Genomic DNA, 26,770 nt, shown 5'->3' with positions numbered 1-26,770 from the left:
GTTTTTATTTTTTATTTATTTTTTTATTTTTTTGAAGTATAACACAGATTTTTTTTTTTTTTTTACTTTGTAAAATTGAACAAGTATGAAAACTATTATTATTATTATTATTATTATTATTATTATTTTTTGAAAAGATCGGCGTCCCGCACGTGTGGGAGTCAAGCCACACGTGCGGCTGGTCAACGCACGCCCCTCCGCACCTGCTTATTTAGCAGAGTGCAAGGTTGGTTTTGCCAAATTTTTCCCGCACGTGCGGGACCCAGGCCGCACGTGCGGCGATTTCATTTTTTTTTTGAAAAGATCGGCGTCCCGCACGTGCGGCTAGTCAATGCACGCCCCTCCGCACCTGCTTATTTAGTAGAGTGCAAGGTTGGTTTTGCCAAAATTTTCCCGCACGTGCGGCGATTTCATTTTTTTTTTTTAACAAATAAACATGAAAGCATGCTTTTTAAACACAGAGAATAAACATTTCTACCTTCAATTGACATCCGGAATAAATATAGCACAAAAGAACATACGGAATGCCCATTAAAGGTATAATCTTCACGCGAAAATTACAGGTACTACTTTTCTCCCTAACTGTATTTGTAACATTCCCTATTCTCCAACAGGGTGACAGACTAGGTTGATTTGGTATCCAGAATCGAGGCGCGTAAAGCTACCTCAATCTATGGGGCTGCCATACAGAGTTCAAGCCGAGGTAGTTTTGAAGCAATCTCCACACCCCTGGGTATTTAAACTAGACTTTAGTCTCGGAAATCCCAAACCTTTGTGTTCTAGGCTTTGCCATTCGAACTCTAGTTTCCACCGTCTCAGTTGGTCTCCTAGGAACTCACTACAAACATGGTTAGGTGGCTATACCAGACCGTCAGATGCCGTTCGGGCACGGCTAACACCAAAGGAATTACACCTTTAGAGGATTTAAAGTCTCCTAGACGCAAATAAAGCATGACGAGAACAAAGAAAAACAAAATAACATAGAAGGGAAAGAAAAGAGAATAAGGAATCAATCTATCATCATAATAAAATGGGTCCATCAAACCCTTGGGTAAAGGAAAATGATCCTTCCTAGTCAAGGAATTTAGTCTCCTATAATCAATGCAGCCTCGCCACCCAGTAGTGGTTCGTGTGGGGACTAACTCTCCTCCCTCGTTCTCAACAACGATGATGCCTGATTTCTTGGGCACCACTTGTGTGGGACTCACCCACTTGCTATTTGAGATGGGGTATATGATACCCGCATCCAACAATTTCAAAATCTCCTTAACTAACCCATCAATATCAAAATTCTCAAACCCAAAATGACCTAGACAAGCCTCTAAAGGGTCCTCTACAAGAATGAAGGGCAAAGCCTCCTCCACAATCTCATCCACAACATCCACTAATAAGCACTCCTCTCTCTCATGAGGTTGTTGGGATGCTTGGAGAACATTAAGTTTCACTTGCATGTTGCCAAATAAACTTCCATAACCCCAGTCCGACAATTTATGCATGCATTAGCCGTAGCCAAGAAAGGTCGACCTAAGATCACCGGGATTTGTTTCTTTGAACTGGTTACCGGTTCCATATCTAACACCAAAAAGTCAACAGGGAAGTAGAACATATCAACCTTAACTAGCACATCCTCAATCATGCCACGTGGCACTCTGAGGGACCGGTCAGCCAATTGAAGAGTGACAGTAGTGGGCTTCAACTCGCCAAGCCCAAATTCCTCGTACACAGAGTATGGCAATAAATTGACACTAGCCCCTAAATCTAATAAGGCCCTATCAATGAAATGGTCCCCTATAATGCATGCAATGGTTGGGGCACCCGGGTCCTTAAGCTTAGGAGGTGTGTCATTCAACAAGATGGAGCTTACTTGCTCCGTGAGTAGGACCTTTTGGGACACATGTGTCGTAGATTTACGCTTTTGCGTACAAAGGTCCTTCAGAAATTTGGCATATGACGGTACTTGCTTAATCGCCTCCAACAGGGGGAGGTTGATTTTTACTTGTTTAAAGACATCCATCATTGCCTCCATAGATGCCGCCTTCTTATTAAAAGGGGACGGTGTATCGAAGCATTGGGGAAAGGGTGCCTTAGGCACATATGGAGTGCTAGGGACTAACTCATCCCTCTTAAGTGTTTTCCCCTCACCCTTGCTCTCATTAGGTGTACCCCCATGGTCACCCTTCTTAACTCTAGTTGCATCTGGCGCAACTGACTGAGGCTCTAACTCCCTGCCACTTCTTAAAGCAACCACGCCTGCACTTGCTCATGTTGCTTACCATTCCCACCCGAACTCTCTGCCCTATATTGTCCCTTAGGGTTGGCCACAGTTTGACTTGGTAATTTTCCCTCCTCTCTTCGATTTATGTAGTTAGCTATTTGACCCAATTAGGTCTCTATCTTGGCAATAGAGTGAGTGTGGGAGTGAACTATCGGTGCTAACCCCTTAAGTTCTGAAAGAACTTCCAACACCTGAGTCTCAAAGGCAGAGTTGCCCTGAGGAACAGGCAGGGGTTGTGGTTGACGGTATGGTTGTGGGGGTCTATACGGTTGCGGTTGTCGGTAAGATGATTGGTTGGCAAAATTATTGAAATTCTGCCTTAGTGGTGGAGGATTGTAAGAAGTGCCTTGTGAAGGGGGCCTCCATGAGAAATTATGGTGATTTCTCCATCCCGGATTATATGTGTTGGAGTATGGGTCATTACCCGGGTTGGAGAATCCTTGAGCCGCATTCACATGCTCTTGGACTAACTCCGGAAATTGTGATGCCGAAGGGCACTCACTCAAGTCATGAGTAGGGCTCACACAAATAACACATGCCTCGTGAAATTGAGGCTGATCATGTTGGGTAGGAGCATGTCCCGTAGCTAATAAGTGGTCTATCTTGCGGGACAGTGCCTCTACTTGTTGGGCTAACTCTAGGTTTTGCCCGACTTCATAAATGCCCCCTCTTTTTGGGGCTCTAACTACGGGTTGCCGGACTTGCCGGGCTACGGAGGCATGGTGAAGGGAATTATCACTTAAGTTCTCAAACAATTGCCATGCCTCGGTATCATTTTTAGACATAAATGTCCCACCACAGGACGAATCCACCATTTGGAGGTGTGGCTCAGTTAAGCCATAATAGAATGTTTGAACAAGTTGCCAATCAGGCACTTGGTGGTGGGGACACTGTTGGAGAAGGTCTCTAAGTCTTTCCCACGTCTCATGGAATTGCTCGCCATCCATTTGAGCAAAGTTTGTGATGGCTCGCCTAAGTTGGTTGGTTTTACCTATGGGAAAGTACTTCTCCAAAAACCGTTGCTGTAATTGGTCCCAAGTTGTGATTGAATTAGCAGGTAGAGAATTTAGCCAGTGTTTGGCTTTATCTTTTAACGAGAATGGAAACAATCGCAACATTAAGGCCTCATTTGTGAAATTTTGGATCCTCACTGTCGAGCAAATTTCCAGAAATTCATTCAAATGCTTATAAGGGTCATCATGAGTTAGTTGATGGAATGATGGGAGCATTTGTATAGTGCTGGACTTAATCTCATAATGAGCAGCAGTGGTATTGGGAAATTGGATGCATGATGGTGATGTATATGCAGTGGGTGTAAAATAATCCTTAAGGGTCTAGTTAGGCACATTCGGGACATTAGGATCTGCCATCACTAATGGCTCAATGTATGAATATGAATATTCAAGCCTAGGAATACGGGCAGAGGTCCTAAGTCTCCTAAGGGTCCTTTCTAGTTCAAGGTCCAAACTCCACAATTCAGGGCGACAAGAACGACGCCCGTGCATACACTACCCAAACACACACAACAAGTTCCGACTCTATTCACTAAGTATGAAAGCAAAATACTAAAGGAAGAAATACTCACAGCGGTTTAACGAAAACGCTTTACTCGTCTTACGGATGGTTGACGTGTGGACGTTGTCTCCAACCTCTGTTTGAGCTTTGACTTCCGTTTTAGCACTTTGGTGCTTTGCTTGTGAGTGTTTGCTTCTGTTTACTCACTTTAGCGCTGCGGTTTTTTTTTTTTTTTTGAAGCTCGGCTGCGCTCCGCTTGCACTTCAGTGATAGCTCCAATTTCAAACGCTCTGCACACTTAGCAACACCAAAAGCATAAAATCCTAAACTAAAAATTAAAATAAGAATGTAACTTTAAATTAACTAATTTCGCCAGAAGTCCCCGGCAACGGCACCAAAATTTGATAGGTCGTTGAACACACCAAAATTAAATACTAAACTATACCAAATTCTATCAGAATAATGGCAAGTCCAGGTATCGATCCACAGGGACTATTGTGAAATTAAACTAATTTAATTGTCAAATTCCTAAATTAATTTTGATAAAAAGATTGGTTGTTTATAACCTAATTTAATAACGAATAAATTAAACTAAGGAATTAAATTATCAATAATAAATGAAATTGGGTTTACTGAATTAGGGAAAAATCCTAGGGTAGAGAATTCACCACTAACCACATAATTAGGGTTTCCAATTGAAATTAATTATGCTATGGTTTGAACGGATTAATGCTTCGCAACTACAAGCTCAAAGCATTTAACAAGAAGATCAACACATTCAATGTACGAGCACGAACCATCTCAAGTAATACGAATCGTTCATTCTAAACTAGGGTAGTGATACGACTCGTTCCTCGTAGCATGGTTCGTCCCATACCTTGAATGTGAAGGAATAGAAAACTCACGTATAGATAATATTCAACAATCACAGAAAGTCAAATATTTGAAAAGATAATGAAAATTATATATAAAGAATTTCTAAAACACCATACAATGGTTCAAACCTTTACATAATATAAAATCAAAAAAGAAAAACCTATTACATGGCTAGGGTTTCTTCAAAACCCTAGAAAAGGAGACTAGCCACTCATGGATGAGTGGGAGGAGGTAGAAGGAGAAGGAACCACCATGGGAGACATCTTAGAGCTTTTGTTTCTCTTCTTTTCCAAACCCTAGCCTCTCCCTTTTAGGTCCAAACAATTTCAAAACCCTAATCCAGCCTTTTACTTGCCCTTTTATACTTCCAATCTCGTCCAAACAGGTTTAAAACGTCGGTTTGACTTTCCCAGAAAACGTCAACGCACGTGCAGAAAAGTCAACGCACGTGCGGAAAAAGTCAACGCACGTGCGAGAAAGTCAACTCTGCCCAAATTCTGTCTTTTTGCTCATTTTATGCTCCGACGATGTACAACCTGATTGACACTCAACACACATAAAATATACAGTTTGACCAGCAAGTGAAGTTAAGAGATTCTAATTAACGGCCTCAATGATATACATTTCGGCCTTAATCAGTAATCATGTGATTACTAGCCAGTTATGATCCAAACTTTTAGAGGTAGGTTTGGGTTGTGACAACCATGAAAGTTGCAGGTGCATTGGTGACTCCAAAAGGCATGACTAAAAATTCATAATGTCTATACTTGGTTTGGAAGCAGTTTTCCCAATGTTCTTGGCCTTAACCTTCAACTGATGGTATCCTGATCTCAAGTCAATCTTTGAAAACACTTGGGTCCCCTGTATGTCACGACCAAAACTTGCCTCTAGAGGTTTGAATCATAACCGGTTAGTAATCATGAGATCACCTACCACCTCAGACAAAAATCAAATCATATTTAATTATATGGCGCCAGAAGCGGAAGCAAAAATATAAAATTTGTTCAATAAGCTTGTGCATAAATGCATGAACAAAAACATTTTGTACATTAATAACTCACACCCATACATATATAAAAAAATCTCACATGTCCAAGATCATATAAAACTCAAAACTTACACACAGACATGGTCAAGCATGACCAACAAAACAAGGTAAAATATCAAAACAAAAGAAACAAAAGGAACAAAAGTCTCTAAGAAGAGGCACCCCAAGGTTGACATCTCAAAATCACAAGCTTCTCCTATCAGACTCTAAAGTTGGGCAACCGATTGCTCTCTTACATACATAAATACATATATATATATATATATATATAAAGGGTGAACTAAAACCCAATGAATAAAATCAAAGTAAAGAGGTTAATGAATGAGATTCATACATAAATAAATCATTTTCATATCTAACACATGTGGAATGCTATTCCATTTATAGCAAACTTAGGCAAATCATAATGAAACAAAACAATTTCAGATCCAATATATCCATATGCAAAATGACCTTAGGTCCATATATTCATGTACAAAACGACCTTAGATCCATTGAGACAAATATACAAAACGACCTTAGGTCCAACTCATATGCAAAATGACCTTGGGTCCATCATTTGCAAAATGACCTTGAGTCCATCATTTACAAAATGACCTCAGGTCCATCATTTACAAAACGACCTTGGGTCCATCATACTTTAATCTATATCAAAGCATATTGAAAGTCACATTTGAAACATTTGAAATCTCATTCATTTTCAAAAATCATAAGTTCCGAGACTTACCATAAAAGCGTTTAAGAAAATAGCATATAACAAAATATCTTTACTAAGATATTACTCACTGTGTTCGAAGTATTGTCACACCTCGGTGATCCAACCTACAATGCACATGACACATAACACATATTGGAACATTTGACCAATTCAAATAATTCTTTATTTACTTAATTCTTTTCATTCCATTGCTTACTCATTAGGTCATTCATGAGGCCTAATTCATGTCTAAGAATGCTCAGAAAGGAATGAGAATGCACGTGTGATCAGAATATGTCTTTTCAAAATATGCTGAAACAGAGCATTTTGCTCGAGCGCAACATTGGTTGCTTGAGCAGACCACTTGGTCTGCAAAAGTAGTGGAAGTTTAAAATCTAGGCTCGATGGTCGCTCAAGCCAACGTTCAAAATAAAAGGCAGTCGCTCAAGCAGTAACTTGGTCACTCGAGCCAATTGCCTATGTCTGCAAAAATACTGAATGCATGCACAGTGCGCTCGAGCGAAGACTTCATCGCTCGAGCGGTATGGTCAAATTCTAGGATTTTTAGATTAAAGAATAGTGTTCCAAACTCTAGTTTAAAGCCCAAAACTCATGCATAACATGTTCTAATGTATAAAAAGACTTCCAAAAACATGAACCTATGATCATTTACAAACCTTTTACTCAAAATTCTATGAATTTAGTAAAATTAAAGCTTGAAAATCATAATTAAAGCAAGGTGAAACTCAAACTTTCATGCATGTAAAAATATTTTCAAAATTTCTTTTCTTAGCTCTCAAAACATGAGATTGAACTTCAGAACTTCCTAAATCATGGTTGCATGTATAATATAGTTTCAAAATTCAACTTAGACAACATATTCATGATAAAAAAAAATGAGGATTCATAGCAAAACCATTCATCCATGTATGTCAAAGTTCAAATTCTTTTCCAAAGCTTAAAAAACAAGAAATTGAGCAACATAATTCATGAATGCATGTATGATATGATTCTCCATTCAAACATAGATATCATGAACCATGCTTAAAAAGGATGAGACACTTCAAAATCATGCATGCATGTGTGAATTAGTTCCAATTTCTTCATTCTAAGCTCATTCCTTGTGTCCAAACTCATTATCTCCTTAAATTCATACATTTGATGACTCTAATTCATAAATTGTGAGCCAATCACTTACCTACGGTCTTGAATCAAGCTTTCTCTAGCCAATTCTTGAGTTCTTCCTCTCAATTCCACAATCTCCAAGACAAATCTTCAAGAGTAAAGCCTTTCCCTCTCTAAACTTGAGTTCCCTCTCTCTCTAAAATATAATCTTAGAATTTTTTGGGAATTAAATGAGCCTATTCACCTCAATTAACATATATATAGGCTAGGTTGGCTTAAGTCACTAGTCCATGATTAAACCTATTAATTAAAGCTTAAGGCTAATTAAACAAACTTAATTAAATTGATTTAATCTAGTTAATTTTAAACCAAATCAAATTTTAATCAAAATTCTCAATTGGCTCTAAAATTTTTGCCATTCATTATAAACTAATTAATTTCGGTTTCTGGTGCCACTAAGGCCTTCAATTTCAGATCATAACAGAATTCACAATAGACATTCCTAAAATTGATAGATATGCATCCAAAAATCACATTAATCACTTAATTAGCATTCAAATTCACACTACGCACTTAAGCGCATGCAAAATTAAAGAATTAAAGTATATTACGCGACGGGGTTGTTACACTGTAACTGATCAAACAAATCATTAGTCCGAGGTAAAGGATATTTATTCTTAATGGTTACCTTGTTCAATTCTCGGTAGTCAATGCACATATGGAGTGTTCCATCTTTCTTCTTCACAAATAATACAAGTGCACCAATGGTGATGTACTAGGTCAAATAAATCCTTTATCAAGTAATTCCTACAAATGAACTTTCAGTTCTTTCATTTCAATGGTAGATGTACGATATGAAGCCTTAGATATTGGTTGTGTACCCGGTATTACATCAATCTCAAACTCTATTTCTCGATCAATCAAGTGTCTCGGTAATTCTTTTGAAAACACATTTGAAAAATCTCTTACTATTGGAATGTTGTCTAAGGCAATATCCATGGTTTGATCATTTAATACACTAACTACACAAATACCCTTGACAACCCTTGTTGATTAGCTTACACACTTTTATTGTAGAAATTAGATATGGTGGAGGAACTACCCCTTGACCCTCAAAATAAAATTCATCTCGTCCTAGAGGTTGAAATATTACTCGTTTAGAAGTACAATCAATGGTCGCATAGTATTTAGATAACTAGTCCATACCCAAATAATATCAAAGTGCCTTATATCAAGGGGTAACAAATCAACATATAAAGTGGCATTCCCAAGCAATAATTCACATGCAGGATAAACAAATGAACCTAGCATGAATCTCTCTAATAGTAATGCAACACATGATATTTATCTTAAGGATTCCATAGGTCTATTCAATTTATTAGCAAACACTATAGAAACAAAAGAGTGTGTGGAACACAAATCAATCAATACATACGCATTTTTCCCACAAACAAAAAGTGTACCAGAGACTACAGCTTCTGTGTTCTGGGTATCCCTAGGAACGAGTTCAAAGACTCTTCCTTACTTGACGTTATCTCTCCCTGTTCTTGTTGTTGTAGCAGGCTTAACAATTGGAACCAAACCAATTAAACTTGTAGTACCCCTATTACCCCCTTAACAAGGTTGAGTGAAACCTCATGCCATGTGACCAACTTTCCCACACTGATAGCACGCTCTCGTAGTGCAGTAATAAACACCCCGATGCTTCTTTCCACATATAGCACAAGTAGGAACTGAATTACCACTCTAGTTTGAACTTGAATTACCGGAAGTTTCTGATGTCAACCTTTTGTTCATCAAGGCGTTTCTCCCTTATTTGCATTGAACTTTTGTCTTTTGCCTCTCCATTCAAAATTCTAGTAATGAGCTGCCATGTTTGCTTCTAACATCAGTGTTTTGTCCAAGACATCAACATACTTTGGTAGCTTCAGTACATTAATCCTCTCTAGAATTGAATCATGAAGACCTCCATCAAATTTTCTAAATTTCTTGTAATCCGTTTTAACCATGTGCGGCACAAAACATGCCAACTCGGTGAACTGGGCCTCATATCCCGCTACAGTCATGTTTCCTTGCTTAAGTCACTCAAACTCTGATACTTTTTTTGTCTCGGACGCATTGTGGGAAGTACTTTTCATGGAATATTTCTAGGAATCAAGCCCAATCCATACCTATGTTTTCATCTTGAACTAATATCCACCATATTCTAGCTTCATCTTCCAAGGTGAACGCGACTAAGAAAACTTTCTATGCTTCTGTACATGGGAACACTTCAAACAACTTTTCAATTTCTAGAACCCTAGCTTCAGCCTTAAGTGGATCCACTCCCCAACGGGCCAGCAATTAGCAACTACAGGCCCAACTCCTTGGGCTGTACCAATGTTCCATCAGCCTAGTGCGCCACTTGGGTGACAAGCTGAAGTTACAAATATATATATATATATATATATATTTGGTTTCATGTTACTATATGATAGCATTTAAATTAGTTTGCTAATTTACGAGGATAAATTAGTTATAATGTGTGGGGAAGTGGTTTGGAAATATTCTTTAGATCCTGGGAGACGCTAGTGATCCTCAGCTAGTCACCTGAAAAGATACAAACACTCCGGTCGGGGGTGCTGGAATTAGCACTCCGACGGACAAGTCAGTTCAGTTACTCAGGATAGCTTCTTTACTAAGTTAAGTGAAGTGATTCTTACATACCTTTCTCAATCCATTGTTCCTGTATTTATACCTGTTCCTTTTATCCTCAGGACCAGGGCCTACTTTTTAATCATTGTCCTTTCTCTTATTCGGCTCTAAGGATCTACACTTATTCGACACATGTATTGTATTCGGCTTCCCATTCTCATAGGATACAGCGGATTAATATCAGTCTTCTAAGGTATGCACCTTCTGATTTTGCCATTGTTCGGCTCCCACAATTGCCCCTCGAACTCCCCATTGACGGTAGTTAATCGGAGTGTTTGGTCTTGAATTGGAAAAGTAAAAATAGGTCAAGCGGCTTCGCGTGCCCCAATACAGATGTCAGAACGCGCACACCTTTTTGGTCGTCATTACACTTTCCCGCCTCATTCGTGTGTCTCGCATTTATTGCGATTTGAAATTTCAGTCCTTCCGAGTGCACATTTTGTCAAGTATTCGAGACTCTTGGACCGCCAGCGAGCAACCCTTCTCTGACTCACGTTTTCTGCAACTCTTCTCCGTCTATCCTTGCCCCGTCTACTCGTAAGTCCTCTTCTCTCTTCTTTGCAACCCCATTTTTTGTTTGTCATTTTGATTTCGGCGGAACCTTGAATCCCTGCGAAAATGGCTAAACACTTGAAAGACCTCCTTTCTGAAGGTCGTATTCCCAGATTTCGGCGACACTTTTCCATTCCCGATGATGTCCACTTATCTCTTGTAACGGACAATACTCTTGATATGGAGAGGGAGGATCAAAATACGATCGTCTTCCCTCTCTTATCCATAGCGGAGGGCGGAGTCCATTTTCCCCTACATCCATTGCTTAGGGCCATCCTTCGCTATTGGAGTCTGATTCCTTCTCAACCCAACGTAAATTTCTTTTGAATCATCATGGGGGTGATAGAGTTGAACCGACGCCTTAGGATCAACCTTGGCATTCCGGCGATTCGGCACTGCTACGCTTTGGCCAAATCTTCCGGTCGGCTGGGGTGATACTTTCTCAGGGCCAAGGACACTGACCATCACTTGATAACCATGCTTGCCAGTTCTGGTAAGAGAGTTGACGATGTAATGGTCAATGTCCGAGGTAATTGGGAGTTCGGTGAAGGCGAAGACCGCCTAGACCCTATTCCCAGACGGAAGGGTGATCCAGGTTGCCATGTAACGCCTCGTGTTTGTTGATCTGCCTTTTATTCGGTTTTTTTCCTTTAATCACCCATTGCTCTTTGCAGGTAACAGATTGAAGAAGATTCTTCCCTCAACCGACGACGCAGTCCTTGAGGAAATTAAGTCTGCACTCAGATACTTCAGCCTTCCAAACGTACAAAAGCAAGGGAGAGCTGCTCACATACTCCTCCGATACGAACCTACTTATACTACATTCTCGGCTGTGAACGACATTCCAATTCCATCCAGCGATTAACACCTTTCAGCTCTTCTCTTTCCCAGGTTCAAGAGCCTTAGGCAAATTGGCCTCAAAAATTCAGATTCGGGGGAAGACACGGAGCCGGTGGTAAAGGTAGTTGTCGAACCAACCAGAGAGGTCGCTGAGGAGGCCGAAGAGGTCGACGAGGTGGTAAGCTCGGCGTTCGAGGTTGCCAGATTTAACCAGCCTTCACCGTCCACTTCGGGTTGGGCAGAGTTTTCTTCTGGAGATATTTTTGCGAATTTGGGAGACCTACTCGACGATTTTTCCAAAGGTATGGCTGGGAAAAGCCTTACGCAGATGGTACGAAAGAAAAATGCCGAGCGAATGGCTTCTCGAAAGAAGGCCGAGGCCTCCCATTCTGATCCCACCTTGATTAAAACTTTCGTACCCGTTATTGAAGAGACGGCTCAGGTTGCTGCGGCCGAAGCGGGGAAAGAGGTTGAACAGGTCATTGACGAATGTCTGATTCTGGAGGAGCGGGGCAAAAAGCATAGTGGCGAGGGAGAGACTGGGTCAGAGATTAGCCCTGCTTCCAAACGGCCTTGTTTAGAAGAGTCGGACATGGTTGCTGCTTTTATTGTTCGGCCAAAGATCAAAGATACGCCGATCTCTTCTGACGCTTTAGCCATTGAGGATCCAGTCGTGGCGTTGAGCCTGGTAGCTTCAATTTCCTTACCGGCTGACACCGCAGCCTTTCGCGCCGTGCCGGATGTTCTGGCGGTAGCCCTATCTACGCAATCGGCGCTCCTAATAAGTAACCATCTCAAATTCTCTTGAATTTGTTTTCATTAAGGTATCTGACGATCCCAACTTGTTTTGCAGAGGGTTGGCAGGATTGTGGACCTAGGCCGCCGCCTGCATGATGCCCTTGGCAGGATTGATCGTTTGCAAATGGAGGCGGATGGTCAAAAGAGTAGGGCCGAGCTCGAAATGATGAGAGCCGCAATGGAAAGTGCGCGAGCTGAAGTAGAGGAGGAGAGGGCTCGCTCAGTTGAACAGCTTTGCTATGATGCTGAGAGTAGGGTAAATACGAGCGAAGAATCACTGAAGTTAGCCAAGCAGGCGCTTGCCAAGGTGAAGGTTCAGTTAGAGGAGCTCAAGGCGGCCAAGGAAAAAGCCGATTCTGAGGCTTCTGTGGCATTTGAGGCAGGAAAAAGCGCCGCCTACATGGAATATGTAGATGAAGTCCCCAAATTCGAGAATCGGGGGTTCAAACATGGGTGGCTCAAAACCCTTCCTGCCGCTGGAGTTACATTGGCCTTGCCAATTCCCTACGAGCAAGTGGACGTTGAGCCACTTGAATCTGACCTCGAGGATTGATCTGGGAGACTTTTCAATTTTATTGAGTATTTTTAATTCCGATGTAAGTTTTTGTTCGGTAGACTTAGACTTTTGTTCGTTCAGGGTAGTTTTTATGTATAAATTGGTTACTATTTGCACTCAATTTATTAATGAAAATTTCCTTGTTATTTCACCACCACTTGTGCACAGTTTGTGAAGTTATGTTAATGAAGAATGTTTTGCCTTTAACTACTTTGGATAAAATCATTGCTGTGTTTGAGCTTTCAGAGATTGAATATCTTATGACAATATTGATTTATCACTCATTTGCCGAGTATTGTGGGCATTCAAGCCGAATAGATTGATGAATCTTAATTATTTTGAATAATCGATTCATGAGCCATCTGGGGCATTTAAGCCGAATAGATTGATGAATCTGCCCTTGCCCCAGGGGGTGCATGATCATTCGAGAGCCGGATGAAACGACCTTAAGAATTTTGAAGAGTCGATTCATGAGCTGTCTGGGGCACTTGATCCGAATTGATTGATAAATCTGCCTTTGCCCCAGGCGGTGTATGATCATTCGGGAGCCGAATGAGACGACCTTGAGAATTTTGAAGAGTCGATTCATGAGCTTTCTGGGGCATTTAAGCCGAATAGATTGATGAATCTGCCCTTGCCCTAGGGGGTGCATGATTATTCGGGAGCCGGATGAAACGACCTTAAGAATTTTGAAGAGTCGATTCATGAGCCGTCTGGGGCACTTGAGCCGAATAGATTGATGAATCTGCCCTTGCCCCAGGGGGTGCATGATCATTCGTGAGCCAGATGAGACGACCTTGAGAATTTTAAAGAGTCGATTCATAAGCCGTCTGGGGCATTTAAGCCGAATAGATTGATGAATCTGCCCTTGCCCCATAGGGTGCATGATCATTCGGGAGCCGGATGAAACGACCTTAAGAATTTTGTACAGTCGATTCATGAGCCGTCTGGGGCACTTGAGCTGAATAGATTGATGAATCTGCCCTTGCCCCAGGGGGTGCATGATCATTTGGGTGCCAGACGATTGAGGTTTTTTTTTAATTAATGAGATTGCCTCGAGGGCGCTGCCTCTGTAAAGGACAAATGAACAAAGGTACAACCTTTATGAGCTTAGTAAACAGTTGACTCCAGCTCTTGGAGGAAGATTTATCGTGTGAATGTCGAACAGACTCTTCTTTAACAGCAGAGGGGAAGCGAGGACGCTAGCTAAGCTAGGCGGAGACATGAATCGAGGTGGTGAACCTTCGCGCACAGGAAGTAGGAGTTCTAGGGATCGAGAGAGGCGTCAGTCTCCTCGACGTCGAAGCAGGTCACCCAGGCGGGACAAGCAGTCGCAGGGCAGATCTCTGCAACTCCGAGTCGAGAGGGGATCTGATGCGAATCTGTGCCCATTAAGCTTTACGGTATTTGTGGGGAATAGACCCATGACAGAGGCGGACTCGATCATTCGAGACCCAAATGTAGCGGTCGAGTTTGCTCGACAAATTTTTCCTCCTAAGGTGCAACTGTCAATGGTAGGTCACCAGGACTATGACGTATTTCGCGAAGGCATTCACGGGGCGGTGAAGGGGCTTTACACTGCCTATGAAATTGGCATGCGGCTGCGCGCTGCCCGAAGAGAATCGGAGAAGAAGGAGGAACGTATTTGAAGTTTGGAGGCTCGCGTGGAGGCGGCTGAGCATGAGTTAAGGAAGACCAGGGCGGCTCAGGCATAACCTGCCGGGCAGGGAAACCCAATTGTGGAGGAAAGGGTTACCAGTCGGCTCATCAGTACCGCGCTCGCCGATCGTGAGACGACGAGTATGTTTGCAATGGAGTCTGCGAAGGGTAGGGCCTATGAAAAAGGTTTTCATGAAGGCCGAAAAGTTGGAATTGAAAAGACCAAGGAGAAGCTTGCCAAAGAGGTTTGCCGGTGTGAGAATCGTGGATTTAGGCACAGTTGGATCAAGGCATCTCAAGCCACGGAGCTCTTCGAGCGTCAGGCATTGATTCGGCATCGCCATTCTACCACAGTAAACATTTTCCGTTTTCCGCTTTTGAAGTCGAGAAAAGTGAGGATGAGGGTGATGCCGTATAAGAATACACATTGTAAGGTTGAAACGCAATAAAAACTATGTAATTTATTGTTGGATTGAATAAAAACGTTCTATTATAAATATTTCGTCGTAGTTCATATTCGGCATATACGTGTTTCGTTTTATTATATGGATGTTTGAATGAATGTACAAACATTGATCGTATAGTGATACTCCGGCTTATAGGCGGGGTCGGCCCAATCGTAATGGCCGTTTATTCTTGAATGTGGCCACTGTAATTTCAAGAGGCCAAAAGCCAGTACGGGGAGTGGCTGTGGCAAATTCCAGTCGGCGCAGGGTCTAAATGCTTGGCCGGTTGGATTGATAGCACTGCCCCTGTCCCAGTCAGTGCATGTGTTCCAAAAAGCTGTTCGGATACCTAGGCCGTGGTGAATGTCAACCGACGTTCGTCTCTTGGGGTTTTGGCGTTAATGAAATTGCCTCGGGGTCACTGCCAGCATTTAAAAATAAATGGAATGGACTCTTCGTGCCAGTGACCTCATTAATATAATGCCATTTGTTGCATGGGGTTATATAATATTGTGGATGTAAAACAGAGTTTCTTTAATCAGCTAAACTCGAGCTTTGGCCGAGCTTGATGCCGTAATGGATCGCAGCGGAGAATTCTCTGGTGTGGGAGGTAGGTCGTTAAAAAAGAAACGGGAGGCGTGTCAGCCTCCAAGTCGTCGAAGCAGATCGCCCCAAAAGGAGACACAACGACCGTTGCCCTTAACCTTCCTTGTCTTGGATCTTGGCCTTGACATTGTCGATGGTGTCAGAGGGAGGTCCAGAGATAAGCTAATTCGGGCATGGTTGGATCAAGGCATTTTGAGCCGCGGAGGCCTTCCAAACGACGTGCATTGATTCGGGGCCTCCGTTGTATCAACGTGATTAATTCCCTTTTTCTCCTTAGAAGTTAAAGATAGATATTGTAATGTTTGAACGCGGATTGCGTCTATGTAACAACTGTTTGATCAAATAAAAAGTTTTATTTCAAACATTTGCGTCTTACTCTGGATTTTATATATATATATATATATGTTTAGCTAAGCACCTTATTTCGAATGTTGGCATGTTTTGTTTCGTTTTGTTCGTGCCGAAGGGTGCTCTGAATTCGGAGGTATGATCTGCCCTAGGGTGTTACGCGTCAGAGGCGCTGCGAATTCGGAGTCTTAATCGGCCCAAAGACATCTTGCGCCGATGGGGCTCCGTAACCGGCGTTTCGATGCGGAGACTTTAATCGGCCCTAAGGTGTAATGCACCAAAAGGGGGCTCCGAATCCAGAGACTTAGCTTGGCCAATCGTGATATCCACGAAGGGCGCTCCGAATCCGGATTCTTAGTCGGCCCTAAGGTGTCATGCACTAAAGGGGGCTCCAAATCCGGAGACTTTAATCGGCCCTAAGGTGTCATGCACCAAAGGGGGGGGGCTCCGAATCCGGAGACTTAGTTTGGCCAATCGTGATATCCACGAAGGGCGCTCCGAATCCGGAGACTTAGTCGGCCCGAAGGTGTCATGCACCAAAGGGGGCTCCGAATCTGAAGACTTTAATCGGCCCTAAGGTGTGATGCACCAGAGGAGGGCTCCGAATCCGGAGACTTAGTTTGGCCAATCGTGATATCCATGAAGAGCGCTCCGACTCCGGATTCTTAGTCGACCCTAAGGTGTCATGCACCAAAGGGGGCTCCGAATTCGGAGACTTTAATCGGCCCTAAGGTGTCATGCACCAAAGGGGGGGGCTCCGAATCTGGAGACTTAGTTTGGCCAATCGTGATATCCACGAAGGGCGCTTCGAATCCGGAGACTTAGTCGGCCATAAGGTGTCATGCACCAAAGGGGACTCCGAATCCGAAGACTTTAATCAGCCCTAAGGTGTCATGCACCAAAGGGGGGGGGCTCCGAATCCGGAGACTTAGTTTGGCCAATCGTGATATCCACGAAGGGCGCTCCGAATCCGGAGACTTAGTCGGCCCTAAGGTGTCATGCACCAAAGGGGGCTCCGAATCCGGAGACTTTAATCGGCCCTAAGGTGTCATGCACCAAAGAGGGCTCCGAATCCAGAGACCTAATTTGGCCAATCGTGATATCCACGAAGGGCGCTCCGAATCTGGAGACTTAGTTGGTCCTAAGGTGTCATGCACCAAAGGGGGCTCCGAATCCGAAGACTTAGTTTGGCCAATCGTGATATCCATGAAGGGCGCTCCGAATCCGAAGACTTAGTCGGCCCTAAGGTGTCATGCACCAAAGGGGGCTCCGAATCCGGAGACTTTAATCGGCCCTAAGGTGTCATGCACCAAAGGGGGCTCCGAATCCGAGGACTTTAATCGCCCTAAGGTGTCATGCACTAAAGGGCGCTCCAAATCCGGAGACTTAGTTTGGCCAATCGTGATATCCACGAGGGCGCTCCGAATTCGGAGGTTTAATCGGCCCTAAGGTGTCATGCACCAAAGGGGGCTCCGAATCCAGAGACTTAGTTTGGCCAATCGTGATATCCACGAAGGGCGATGCGAATCCGGAGGCTTAATCGGCCCTAAAGTGTCATGCACCAAAGGGGGGCTTCGAGAAATGAATTGAGCAATGAAGAAAAATGGTTTGCATTGCAGAAGTGATATATATACAAGTATCAATGCCCACAGGTTGGGTCAGTGATAGGGTTCTAATAAAATCTCTGCTTATGCCGATTGCGGGGAGCCACGAATTTCTTCAATGCCATGGGTTGCCGGGAAGCGTACAAGCTGATGATAAGTGCTTGGAACGGCCTTCATAATATGTAACCAGGTCCGCCCCATGATGACATTATACGGCGAAGGGAGCTTTACGACCAGGAATTCTACTTCGACCATTCTGGAGCCCACTCGGACATGTAGTATGATCTTCTCTAACGGGTACTCGGGATTCGTATTAAAGCCGAACAATGGGTGAGGCATCGGAGACAGATCTGACTCGTTGAAGCCGAGTTTGATGAAAGTTTTGTAATACATAACCTCTGAAGTACTTCCTGGGTCTATGAGAATGCGTTTAATGGTGAACCGATTGACGCGTAATTTGATGACCAACGGATCGATATGGGAGGCTGTTGTGCCGCTAAGATCGGAGTCATTGAAAGTAATTGTCGGAGCTTCTCTGGGCCATTCGGTCGGGATACGGTGCTTTTGGGGGATTGGATGCGATTGAATTGTGTGCACGGTTGGGGACACAGGCAGGCTGTAGATTATATGGATCACGCCAAGTGGAGGTGAGTCTTGCCTCAAGGCTAATGCCTAGATTGGCTTTCCCTTTCTCATGTACTGTTGTAGTCGACCGTCTTGCACCAGTTCTTCCAAGTGATCCTTTAATGCGTAACAGCTTTCGGTTTCGTAGCCGTGATCTTTGTGATACTCGCACCGCCTATCCCTTCTTCGCGTGTCGGCTGGCCCCACCATCTTTGACGGCCATTTGAAGAATGGAAGGTGTTGGACTTTGGTCATTATTGCAGTGATTGGTTCTGACAACTCTGTGTACTTCTTGTCGGCACGCCTCGAGCGCCTGCTGTCGACTTGCAGTTGTTCATTCGTCCGGTGGGAGCATTGATCGCCTGATCGGCGAGTCCCGCCTTTTGTCTCGTTTAGCGCATTGCTGTGGCTCAGGGCTCGGAGGTGGCACGAAACTTATTGGTTGAGCAATTTCAAGGGGGGCCGTTTTGTTGGACATTTGTTCGGCTTTTATTCTCAAAGCATCATCTTCTACTTTGCAATACTCTTCAACTTTCTTCATCAACGCCCAAACTGTTTTGGGGGGTCTTCTGGTCAAGGAACTGCGAAGAGCACTGTCGGGATGTAGTCCCATTTTGAAGGCGGTGATGGCCATGGAGTCATTGCAAGCGTCATCGATGAGGTTGAAGCACTCCCAATAGCGCGCCGAATACGCTCTGAGCGTTTCTCTTGACTGGATCTGCATATCCCAAAGAGAGTCGACCTGTTTCGGCTGTACCTCGTTGGTGGTGAACTTGGCCCTGAAGGATTTCTGTAATTGATAGAAGCTTTTGATCGAAGCTGGCTCCACCTTATAATACCACCTGACAGTTAATGGCCCCAGGCTGCTGGGGAATATTCGGCACATGAGGACTTTGTTGTCTGCATGCAATGCCATGGCTTGCTTGTAGTGACGGATATGATCGGTGGGGTCTTATTTTCCGTCGTAAAGAGTGAATGACAGAGCTTTGAACTTCTTGGGCAGGGCCACCCTTGCGATCCATTGGACAAAAGGATCGTGCTGGGCTTCTTCGTCTGAACTACTTCTTCTGTGCTTGTTCCTTGTATGTAGACTCTTTTCGGAGGAGCTGGAAGTTTCGGATCGTCCCTTCTTGTTGAGCTCCGTGGGTGATGAGTTGGAGTCGCTATCGGTCTTCTTTGGTCGGGCTCGAGGTCATTGTCCACCTGCCCTCGGAGGTCGTTCGGGATCTTAGCGCACGGCTTCTCTGGATTTTGCTACTTCCAGGGCCAAATCTTGACGGAGACGTTCATTTTCAACTATCATGTTCTCCAGCCTTTGCTCATTCTACTTTGCTTGTTCCATGATCGCTCGCATTGTCTCTTGCGCTGAAGTCGTTGGTGAGTCGAAGTTCAAGGCGCGTCTTGCAGCGATGGTTTCTTTTCTGAGCATATTTGCTGGAGTGAGGTCATCTCCCTGTGCGGTCTCGTCAGTGGCTATCGGAGGATCTTCAGTCACGCCTGCCATGGATGTATTTGAGTATTCCCACAGACGGCGCCAATTGTGGGGAAGTGGTTTGGAAATACTCTTCAGATCCTGGGAGACGCTAGTGATCCTCAACTAGTCACCTGAAAAGATACAAACACTCCGGTCGGGAGTGCCGGAATTAGCACTCCGACGGACAAGTCAGTTCAGACACTCAGGATAGCTTCTTTACTAAGTTAAGTGAAGTGATTCTTACATACCTTTCTCAATCCATTGTTCCTGTATTTATACCTGTTCCTTTTGATCCTCGGGGCCAGGGCCTACTTTTTAATTATTGTCCTTTCTCTTATTCGGCTTTAAGGATCTACACTTATTTGGCACATGTATTGTATTCGGCTTCCCATTCTCGTAGGATACAGCCGATTAATATCAGTCTTCTAAGGTATGCACCTTCTGATTTTGCCATTATTCGGCTCCCACATAATGTTATTGGCTTCCCATTTTAATGATTAAGTGTTAAATATGATTATTTTAAGAAAATAATGTCGATGGCCCTCCATTGTTACTAAATAAAAATTCTGATTAATTGGAATTCAAGTGATACCAAAAAGGTCGGTTGGGTTTTAATTAATTAGTTTGTTTTATTTATTTTGTGAAAATTATAAGTGTGACTAGTGGGAATGTTGGCTAAAATGAAGGCATAATCTTACATGTCCATGCTATATATCTAAACAATGGTTTGCACTCAGACAAATACTATATGGTAACCAAAAGGTGTCAAATGAGCTGATTTGGAGGCAAAAAGAAAAATTGAGAGTCATAAATAAATTTAATTTTTCTAAAAGAAAAAGAAAAATGATAACATGAGATGATATTATGATGGGCAGTATCTACCCACCCATTCAAGGTATGTTCATTTATTTCAAAAGAAATTTTTGTACATGCAAGATTGGTTTCCCAATGCTCACTATGAATATTTTAAACATAAGTGTTATATTTGTGGTGTTATAAATTGTTTATGATTGTTTGAATGATAATTCTAGTGAGCATTACCATATTAGATTCAAAATCCTACATCCTATAGATTTATATACAATGCAGTACTTATATTCTTCTGACACATGTTTTAATTTTCTAATTTTTAACATATGCAGTTCAAAATGACCAACTTTAATCCTTTGTCCAAAATTCTTGATGATAATCGTTTGATGGGACCAAACTATGTGGATTAGAAGAGAAATTTAACAATTGTCCTCACTGTTGAAAAACTGAACAATGTCCTAACCACTGATCCACCTGAGCTCCCTGGGGCAAATGCCACAATGAACAACGTGCAGCTGCTAGGAAGTGGCATGAGGTGGATGATGTAGCAAAATGCTACATATTGGCCTCAGTGACCAATGTGTTGCAAAAGCAGCATGAGGGTGTTCCTACTACAAAAAGCATGATGGCTAATTTGAAAGAAATGTTTGGAGAACTGAGCAGAAATTGCCATCAAAGGTTTGATGTCCACTAAAATGGTGGAAGGTACTCTAGCAAGGGAACATGTTTTGAAAATGATATCATTCATTAACATACTGAAACTTTGGGTGCAGATATTGATGGTGAAACTAAAATTGATGCGATCCTTTCATCTTTACTAGATTCTTATAATCAGTTTATTTTGAATTACAATATGAATAAAATTATTGTTGCACCATCAGAGCTGCTCAATATGTTGCAAGCAGCAGAGGATCTTATTAAAAAGAGCCAACCCATTGTGATGATGGAAGAGAAAGAAGGTCCTAGAAAATTCAAGCCTAAGGGCAAGAATAATTTCAATAAGAAACCTATGAGCTCTAAGTTCTTTGGAAAACATAAGGTGTTTTTAAAAAGGGCATAGATAAAAAGAAAAGCAATGGAAATTGTTTCCACGGTGGAAAGCCTGGCAATTGGAAGAGAAATTGTCGTCACTATTTGGCAACATTGAAAAAGGACAAACCTTCGGAAGGTATGTCAAATTTGCTTGTTATTGAAACCAATTTATTGATCGGTCCTCCTAATGCTTGGTGTGTAGACTCTAGTGCAACCTCACATATTTGCAACAAGTGCAACAATTGCTGTAGTTTCCATAGGAAAATTTTATTTGGAATTATCATTTAATAGGACTCCAAATTTAGAAGATTGTCTATTTGTGCTAGACATCTGTAGAAATTAAATTTCTGTTTCAAAGATAATTTCGTTGGGATATTGGTTTTCCTTTTCTTCGAAAGTTGTTATTAAGTACAATAACAAATTTGTGGTTTCTAGCATTTTAATAGATGGTCTTTATTTTATTAGCCCTATTGATAATTCTATTAATTGTGTTGAAAATGATATATCCACCGGTATGTTACCCCTACAAAGAAAAAGGGATGTTAATCAAAATTACATGTGGCACTTGAAACTTGGTCATATCAATTTAGAACGTCTAAATAAATTGGTCAAGGATGGGCCTTTAGATTTTTTGAAAATTGAGCTTTATCCAATTTGTAAGCCCTTCTTGTAAGGAAAAATGACTAAAATTCCATTTCTAGGAAAAGGAATTAAAGCCATAGAAGCTTAGGAATTAGAGCCATAGAAGCTTTGGAATTAATACACACAGATGTTTGTGGTCCAATAAATCATATGGGAATAGGTGGTTTTTACTGTTTCATTACATTCACCGATGATTATTCTAGGTATGGTTATTTATAGCTAATGAAACATAAGTCTGAATCCTTTGAAAAATTCAAAGAATTTCATAGTGAAGGACAAAAGCAACTTGGAAAAAGCATCAAAGCTCTTTAATCAGATCGTGGGGGATAATACATTTTAGATGATTTTCAAAATTATTTAAAAGAGAATGGTATCATTTCTTAATTAATCCCCATTGGCACACCATAAAATAATGGGTGGCTGAAAGAAGAAATAGAACCTTATTAGATATGGTTCGTTCAATGATTAGCATGTCAGAACTGCTAATTTCATTTTGGGAATTGTCATTAAAAACTGCTATTTATTTGTTAAATAGAGTTCCTACTAAATCAATTCCTAAAACTCCATGTAACTTGTGGACTGGGAAAAAGCCAAGTCTAAAGCATATTAGGATATGGGGTTGTCCAGCACATGTGAAAAAGCAAAATGTTGATAAATTGGAGTTGAGAACTGATGGATGCATTTTCCTTGGATATCCTAAGACGTCATTTGGTTACTATTTTTATAATCCTAAAGAACAAAAAAATATTATTAGCAGAAATGCTATTTTTTTTAGAAGAGGATTATATTTTCAATGAAAATAGAACAAGAATTGTTCTTGAAGAAGTAACTGACATTTCGATAGATGGGGTAAGTAGTCAAAGTGAAGGACAAATAAGTAAGCCCACTGAACCAAATGTTGCACAAGAACCTCAGCATAGTAAAATGATCATTAGACCTCCAGTTAAGTTATCGCTGTTAAATGAGATTTATCAAATGGAATCAGAATTGTATGATGATGATCCACTTACATACGAAGAGGCAATTAATGACAAAGATGATAGGCATTGGTAAAAAGCTATGGAATTTGAAATGGACTCAATGTATTCTAATAAGGTTTGGACCTTAGTAGATAAACCTGAGGGTATTAAACCCATAGGTTGCAAATGGGTATATAAAAGAAAATTAGGACCCAATGGAAAGGTAGAGACCTACAAAGCAAGATTAGTGGCGAAAGGGTATAACCAAAAGGCTGGTATCGATTATGAAGAAACTTTTTCGCCAGTACCCATGCTAAAGTCCATAAGGATTCTCTTGTTAATGGCTGCACACTATGATTTTGAAATTTGGAAAATGGATGTTAAAACCGCATTCTTGCATGGCTATATTCAATAAGAAATTTATATGCACCAGCCATAAGGTTTTACATCTCATGGTAAGAAAATAAAGTGTGCAAATTAATGAGGTCCATTTATGGTCTCAAGCAAGCATCTCGGAGTTAGAATATTTGTTTTAACAAGGCAATCAAATCGTTTGGTTTCTTGCAAAATATGGATGAACCTTGTGTTTACAAGAAGGTCAGTGGGAGTGCCAAAGTATTTTTGATTCTCTATGTTGATGACATACTACTTATTGGGAATGATGTAGGAGCAGTGTCATCAGTCAAAGTTTGGTTATCTAATCACTTTGCAATGAAAGACCTTGGTGAAGCTAGTTATATACTCGAGATCAAATTGTTTAGAGACAGAAAGAAAAGATTACTTGGCGTTTCACAAGTCAATTATATTGACAAAGTCTTGGCAAGTTTTAGCATGCAAGATTCCAAGAAAGGGTTCCTACCCTTTAGGCATGGAATTCATCTCATTAATGGAATGGCGCCAAAAACACAAGAGGAAAGAGAAAAAAATGAGAAATATTCCTTATGCTTCGACAGTGAGAAGTCTCATATATGCAATGCTTTGTACTAGACCTGACATTTGTTACTTAGTGAGCGTTGTGAGTAGATACCAATCCAATCTAGGTCCAGAGCATTAGACAACTAGTGAAATAAATTTTGAAATATTTGAAAAGGACTAAACACTATTTTCTAGTGTTTGGTAGTGAAAATTTGGTTGTTGAAGGTTACACCGATTCAAATTTTCAATCTGATATCGATGATAGAAAATCAACTTCTGGATTTGTGTTCACTCTTAGAAAGGGAGTAATAAGTTGGAGAAGTTGCAAGCAAGATACTATTGCATATTCTACAACTGAAACAGAGTATGTAGCTGCAAGTGAAGCTGCAAAGGAAGCTGTTTGGATTCGCAAGTTCATTCAAGAACTAGGGGTTGTCCCAACAATTGAATCTCCTATAATTGTTTATTATGACAACATTGGCTCTATTACACATGCTATTGAGCCTAGGGCTCATCGAAGGACAAAGCATATTGAGCATAGAGTTCACTTGATATGTGATATCACCCATAGAGGAGATATGTCAATAGCAAAGATTGCATCAACTGAAAATATTACAAATACTTTCACAAAAGCCTTAACTCAAAAGCTTTTTGAGAAGCATTTGGAGATGATGGGTATTAAATACACGTGTAATTGGTTTTGAGTGCAAGTGAGACAATATTAGTATTTGTGCCCTCAAAAACCAATTTGTTGACTTTATTAACTAATTAAATAAATTACTTGACATTTTATTTTTCACTTTCGTATATTAGGGGTAATGTTATATTTAATGTTGCATATGATGCAAACACAAGGTCCCCTTGGGTAACATTGTAGAAAAACATGCTAATGGTTAATGAATCAAAAGTTGAGAATTATGATTTTTTGGTGCCTTGTAATCTTGTAGACCCAATTAATGTTCTAGGTTATAGGTGTTGATTGGGCGTCGTACTATTATGGCCTACATTTGTTTTGTTGCTATATGATAAAATGATTAACTCCATCATTGAGGTAGTGACCTTAGGCAAATAGGTGGGTATTATGCAATAAGTACATGCACTGAATATGATCAGTTTTGAGAACACAAATAGAATGATCACTGTCAGTTTAAAAGGTAGTTATATTACAGTACACTTATTTTCCTTTGACTTGAGAGGCTTGTATAAATTAATTGACTATTCATTTAATTTTGATATTGTCAATCGATGATGCCAAACCAAAGGTTATTCACGGACATGTTGGGTTATGTGAGTGGTAATTGATTTATATAGGTGCTTAACATGGAATCCGCCATTCTCAAAGTGAGAAAGTATATTCAAGTAATTTTTTCTATTAACGTTAGACCAAAAGAAAATCGACCAGTAATTTTTATGTATAACTATAAAAGTATATTTTGAAAAATGCTTTTTGGGTTACAAGAAGGACAAATTTAGAGTTTAGCTACATGAGCTAGGGTTTTTTCGGTAGTGATAAATTTATCCATACCTAGTAGCTCATGTGAAATATAGTTTGGTGGAAGGAAATTTGTGACCAATTGTAAGAAATGGCCTCACTTGTAATTCTCTACTTTTAGGGGTTTAATTGTAATGTTTTGATGAACATTATTACAATTCGTGGAAATTCTATATTATCTATTTAAAAGATAATTAAATGAAAAATTGGATAAGTTATATCGTGCAAATTAAAGATAAAATATACATCTTTTATTTTAACTCTACAACTAAAAGATAGAGATCCCTAAGGATCTCACCTACATGCAAACTCTATCATGTGTTGGGTATATATATATATATCAAACATATTTGATAATAAAAAATTTTTTAAAAAAAATGGTCATCAGAATTTTTAAGGTCTCTAAAAAAAAACACACAAAAAAATAAAAATAAAAAAATAAAAATAAGAGGATGGAAGATAAATCACTTTGGAGGCAAGACAGTTGGATTGCTAAGTGAGATACTAACAACAACACACTTAAATTGAAGTATTTTAGATCATATGATGAGGAATGTTTTCCTTAAGGAAAATGCTAGAGGTCTCAAAATTTCTACCAAATAAATGACCAAATGTCTCACATGGGTGTGGAGCCCACAAAATTACGGACCCCACACCCATGTGAGACATTTGGTCATTTATTTGGTAAAAAATTCGGTGTCCCTAACATTACCCTTTCCTTAATTTTTTTCTTTTTTTTTCAAATAAAAATTTTGCCGCAAACTTCCAATTCCAGGCTTTCCCGCACTTTACCACCACTTCAGCCCCTCTCCCGCCACTAATTTGTAATATTCACGTTGTTGTCAAATAGGACAGTTGTTTAAACTCAAGTAAATAGCATCTTTTATGATTAAGAAATGACTGGTCCAAATTGATGGCTGGGCCATAGAAAAATGATCGGAAATTTGTCCATGATGATGGTGCAAGGTGCCTTTCATGATTGAGAGAGAGAGAGAGAGAGAGAGAGAGCACGAGCAGTCATACTGCAACAAACTTTCAAGATGACGTAGAAAGTTAGTTCAAGAGAAACTAACAATAATGAGAAGGGCAATAACGAGAAGTGCAGATCAGACTTTTTATGATATTTTTTAAGGGTAAAGAATTTTTTCAAACTTTAATGCTGCGGAGAGATTTGGAAAGAGAA

General features: G+C 40.9%; 1 pseudogene; it reads left to right on the top strand.

The window, feature by feature from the left end:
• Nucleotides 1–23,280: 23,280 nt before the first annotated feature.
• Nucleotides 23,281–23,595, top strand: LOC145805767 (putative mitochondrial protein AtMg00820 pseudogene; annotated as a pseudogene).
• The last annotated feature ends 3,175 nt before the right edge of the window (nt 23,596–26,770 follow it).

This window comes from Camellia sinensis, chromosome 13 (assembly GCF_055761805.1).
Source record: "Camellia sinensis isolate YWXY chromosome 13, ASM5576180v1, whole genome shotgun sequence".
Classification (NCBI taxonomy): Eukaryota; Viridiplantae; Streptophyta; class Magnoliopsida; order Ericales; family Theaceae; genus Camellia; species Camellia sinensis.
The sequence above is the reverse complement of the archived record's forward strand: the minus strand, read 5'-3'. Positions and strand labels throughout refer to the sequence as shown.